Genomic DNA, 6000 nt, shown 5'->3' on the forward strand with positions numbered 1-6000 from the left:
TGGCCCGATCGCTAGAAGTAGCATTTGGTAATTCTCCAATTTTTATTGATTCAACATGCCAATCGTGCGGTACTGATTGTTCAAATTTGTACGTAGCAAGGTACACGTTTATCACTTTCTATAGCATAACATGTTTATGAGACTTTTCATTTGTACAAATTTCATATTACTCATTCTTTTTGCATAACTTGCTCATGACTTGAATCACAATTAGTTTTCCCTTTTTACCATAAATGTGAGGTGGCTTTCCATTGTGTATATATACGAGAGATCGACATTTCTTGTTCTAACTGGATATTATTATGTTTAATCTTTCGTTTGTATTGGTTTTGTGAATGCACGAAAGTGATCAAGGCACTTGTTTGATTTTGAGCACAACTACCATAGCCAAATATCAATTCACCTGTGAGTGTGTGAGCATTAGTAACCTCCTTTGAGCCTTTTTGTCAATATCCATATTGTTTTTGCTTAATGCTTGTCTATGAGCGTTTGGTTTTCAATTGTGTATGGATGTTGATTCTTTGCTTTCTTGAACCCTCCACTATGATTTATAGTATGGATTTCTACCTTGCCTTAGAAAGTAGGGAGTATTCTTATTATGATGATAGTTGTATTCAAGTTGGGGAGAGGATGTTTGCCCATTTATATTGTGATTGGTATGAGGTTGTGGAAAGAAAAAAAAGAAGAAAGAAATGTGAAAAAGAAAGAAAAGAAAAAGAAAGAAAAAAGAGAAAAAAATTTAAAATAGAAAATAACAAAAAGAGTATGAATAAGAGTGTGCTAATAAGTATTGTGTTTTGGTTTGAAATTTTGTGATAAAGAAGAAGTTTGATCGAGATTTTGGTGCGTGAAAATTTATGGAAGTAATTACTCCCTTAGGTTTAGGCAAGTTTTTGTTTCGATTAGCTGTAGGACTTATCACTTATTTGTTAACCGAGCCACATTACAACCTTGAAAGCCCTTGTGATTCGTGCCGTTGCATTTTCAATACTATTTTTAGATGAACGCATAATTTTGTCTTTTGTTTGCAAGATTGTTGGATGAGTGTTCAAAGTCCTCACCTTTCGGTGTTTTTCATCTACCGATGAGTTTTTGCTAGGCGTGATTCGTGATTGAGCTTGTTTTGTTTTAGAATGATTTGTATGATTTTTGTACTTAGGATTCCTTTCATTTTCATGTTCGTTGTAGGATTGTGGTAAGTGTTTACTTTGTTTGTGCGTTTTTGTTTGAACCGTGCAATTGTTTTGTTTTCTAAACTTTGTTGATTCTTGATTCTTTGGATTTTTACTTTTGCGATTTGAGTGTTTGACCTTGTTTGAGGACAAACAAATTCAAGTTGGGGAGAGTTGTTAAGTGCCAAAATGTAGTTATTTTGTATATATGTTTTGTTGCACTTATCGATACTTTTTGTTAATACCGTTCGAATAATACCCCATTTTGTGTATAAATACGTATACTTTGTGAATAGATGTATTTTCATATACTTTTATACTTTTTTATAGTTTTCTATTCATTTTGTAGGTATTGAGGCGTATTTGGAGCATGAGCAATAACGTGGCGAAGACACGGCTTCAAACGCGCGATTTTGAGCGGCGGAATCAATTCATTCGGCGAATAAATCTCAAAACCAAAGAATAATAAATCACCAATTTGGTTGATATGATGTCATTTTTAGATGGGAAATTGAATAAGCTTTCCAACGCTTCGAACCGGGCGCAAATCGGAGTTACGGTTCTCAAGTTATGGCCAAAACACTAAATGCTGATTTTTCATAACAGCAGTCAGCGCGCGATGCGAGCTTCTGCGCGTGACGCACGCTGTACCATAACCAAAAATTGCATAAATAGGTGAAAAACAGATTTTTTAGGTTATGGTTTTGGGGTATTTGTTCCAAAGTCATCACCTTCATTTTTTGTACATTAGAGCTTATAAAACAACATTTATGGCTTGCTCATGGATGATCCGGAGTCGGGAGCTTAGTGGATCGTGTTTGACACCGCGAGAAATTGGGTTTTCTTCTCTTCCTCTTCTCTTTGTAACCATTTATGATGGGGTTTTGTTGTAAGTATGCTTTGTCTATATGTATATTTATTGCTCATGGTGTTGTTTAATGCTTTCATTACAAATCTTCATTAGTGATTGCTTTCTCTATGTGGGTTTGGATTGTTTCAGACATGGATGATTTGAATCCGGGTTTAGGAAGAACATTTATTGAGTTTTAACTCTAGATATAGATTTGAACTTGGTATTCACTTTAGTGTCGGTTCTTAATGCTTCCGTGTTGCTCGTATTGTGCTGAGAGATCGTCGACGCGAGTAATACGATCGTTGTCTCACTTTGCGTTAGACATAACCTCCGTGTGAGCGATACGTGATGATGTTGATTTGTAGTTTAGGTTGATTTCAACTGAGTAGTAAGTTTAAGTATTTAATGGGTATATGAGTTTCAAATCTCGAGAGTCTCTATTGTCCGACTAATGAAATTATTTTGTGTTCATAAGTTAAATTTTTGCATTTACCGTCTAAACCCATTTAACCCAAACTCAAGAACTAAGAATCCGTCGAACGGCAGTTCAGTAGCACTAATCTCTGTGGACACGATAAATTCCCGGATAAATATTTCCAAAACTTTTGTCGCTTGCCGCTTTACCGCCACAACAGGAACAATGCACTGGGACCATATCGCGGGTACCTCGACCGCACAGCTCATGATGACATTCGTTGGACGCCATTGAGTGACTACACTGATGTTGTCCCATTTGACCGCGTCGCGTTATACTCTGGATGTCTGGCTTGCGGGGCCAACACCATGGTGAGGTATCTGCCGGAGCGGTGCATGCGGTAGTTTGGACATCTGCAGATGATACCGAGGTCACCATATGAGGCTGCTCTCGACATAATTACCCGAGTGGAGCTCACTGCCATATTTGAGTACTGGGAGCATCATTTGGTCCCAGAGAAGTATCTTCGCATGCAGGCCACCCAGGAGTGGCATTGTGTAGAGGGTTACGTGACATGTTTCTATCGAGTGTCACATCCTCTGATGAGACGTTCCCAGAGCTCATAGGCCAACATATGAGGAGATCTTGGAGAACCAGCAGGTCGAGGATGACCATGCCACTGATCTCCTGCCAATATGCCAGCGGATAGAAATAAAAAAGGGTTAATGAACATTTTGGTCCCTCTAAATATTGCAGATTTCGTTTTTAGTCCCTCCAAAATTTTCCTTTGAGAAATCGTCCCTTCAAAATTTTTCGTCTAAACTATTGGTCCCTAACGTCAAATTTGCTAGAGATTAGCTACGACTTTATCCACCGATTAGCTACGAAATTTGACGTTAGGAACCAATAGTTCGAAAAAAATTTTGAAAGGACGATTTCTTGAAGGAAAATTTTGGAGGGACTAAAAACGAAACCTGAAATAATTAAAGGGACGAAAAAGTTCATTAACCCAATAAAAAAATCAAACGGACTTTGCAATTGTCTAGTTATTTGCACCTTATAAAAATAAAAAATCAAATGGGCTTTGCAATTGTCTAATTATTTGCACCTTATAGAAATAAAAAAAAGAAATGACAAAACAATTGATTCTAAACTTTAATAAAAATTTAACTTAAAATTTAAATTGAGTTTAAATTAAATGAATACAAATATTATTAATTGTAAAATCAAACGATAAAGTGTAAATGAATATAACTGTATATTTTCTTGATGAAATAAAATGCAAATGAATCAATGATAAGCTACATATTTTTATGATTTTTTTAGATAAAAATGAAATGAATGATTAAAAGAAAAAAATGCAACATTATTGGCTTTTATATTTTTGCCTATCTTTATATTTTTGCTTTTCAAAGATTGAAAAATATGCATCAGATGAAAATAGTAAAGGGGCAAAAACGGGATATGACGTATTCCGTTTTTTCTTTGAGTAATTTCTGACAGATCCACCATATTTTTTGGTGATCCAAATTTTTGTTGCACCATCATTTTTTGAGACTCAATACTTTTCATTTGAGCTAAAATTCAAGAACTCCCGGTTTCTTTTGAGAAGTATTACGATCATGTTGACTTTGATGGGCATTTAGTGCCATTCAGTCAATAATGGTTATTGCTGCCTCCGCACTTTTAGGCATAAGAGAGCCACCCGCAGTAGCATCCAAAAGTGTTTTGTGCACCGGTTGGAGTCCATTTCGGAATAAGTGGATTTGAGCGAGTTCTTCAAAACCATGTGTCATACCCCAAAATTTGCCTCTTATAATTGTCTATGTCATTTTATTTCAAATAATTGATGTAGTGCAATCGGTAAGAATTTGAGGGAAAAAGAAGCTTGACCGAAAGGTCTCGGGTTCGAATCTCACTTCTAACCTTTATTTTATTTTCTAACTTTTTTTCTATTTTTTATTATTTTTTTAACTTCTTTAGTTATAATTTTCTTCTTTTTTATCAGGAAGTTTAAAACATCTTTTTTTTTTAAATTTTAATTTTTATACTCCTTTTAGTTTATATTTTCAAAAATTACAAAAAATATATATCGTTTTTAGAAGTTCTTTTTTTTTTTTTTTAAATTTTAAGCATTAAATCATATAGATGTTTTATTATTATTATTATAGTTTTAATTCAGTTATTATTAGTTTTATATTTTTATTTCTAGTTATATTATAGTTAGTTAGCTATTATTATTATTTAGTATTATAATTAATAGTTATTAGAATTTTATTTTTATTACTAATTAAATCTTTTTTAGAGTCCAAGCCCATTGTTTTTTAACCTAATATTTTCCTTATAAATACTAATATTTTTTATACATTAGGGACTAACAATTCTAACCCTTACTCCGACTCTCTCTCTCCTCACAAACACAAAAAATATTTTCTCCTACTTCTCCTTCTTCAGGGTTGTAATTCCGGTTGCAGCACAATAATAAATTTTCCAGCCTATCAGTCGATATCTGAAACTACCGTTTCGATTTGCTCCGAATTTTTTCAAGAAGTTCAGAAAACAATCGTAGAACAATACTCCTCTAGAATAGAATTCCAAAGGATTTCGACCCTCAAAATTGCAAATTCCTCTTTTTTCTATTTTATTTGATTTAATTTCTATTTTCATATTTTCAAGAAAATCTAAAAAAAATTGTAGTTTCGTGTTCTTATTTTATTTGATTTATAATCAGGTTTTGATATTTTTTTGATTTTATTTTAATCACTTTCTATTTTTTCATTTGTTTTCTTAACCGTAACATTGCGTTGGTTTATGAACAGGTTTTCTATGGATTGACCAAGTGGATGGTACCCCAATAGCTTTTTTGGCCAAAAACCTTTTGGTATTTGGCCAAATCAAGGTTATTCATATTTGGCCAAAAACCTTTTGGTATTTGGCCAAATCAAGGTTATTCGTAATTTTGTTCATAATTTAATTTGCTAAACCCCAATTTTTTTCTTGTGTTATTATTATTACTATTACTAATATTCTTATTCTTATTATTATTTTATTTTTTGCAGGTACCTCCTTTGGCCAAAGGGAACAGGTGTCAATTCTTTCTTTCACTTATTTGTTTGCTTCATTGCCCTTGAAAACCTTGGTAAAATCTCTTTTTTAACCATTAACCCTAAAATATATAAGAGGTAGATGTTGTCCATTTTCATGAATTAGGGTTAGGATTTTATCACATTCTTTATTTTTAGGCTAACTAATTTACTTTTAGGCTAATAATTAATTTAGGCTAATTAATTAATTTTAGGCTAATAATTATTTTTAGGCTAATTAATTTAATTTTAGGTTAATTAATTATTTTTAGGTTTTCAAACCCTGATTTTATTTTTGGCTAACTATTTTTCATCATGATTATTAATCACTGTTTTTACTAACCCTTTTTATTATATATGTTTTAAAATTAGGGTTCGTCCTGTTGTTTTCAAAAACCTTTTAATTTCCCTTTATTTTTTGCCTTTTTATTTTCATTCGTCTTTTTGCCTTGCCTTATTTATTCTATTAAATATGGT

Source organism: Vicia villosa, unplaced genomic scaffold (assembly GCF_029867415.1).
Source record: "Vicia villosa cultivar HV-30 ecotype Madison, WI unplaced genomic scaffold, Vvil1.0 ctg.001425F_1_1, whole genome shotgun sequence".
In the NCBI taxonomy this organism is placed as follows: domain Eukaryota; kingdom Viridiplantae; phylum Streptophyta; class Magnoliopsida; order Fabales; family Fabaceae; genus Vicia; species Vicia villosa.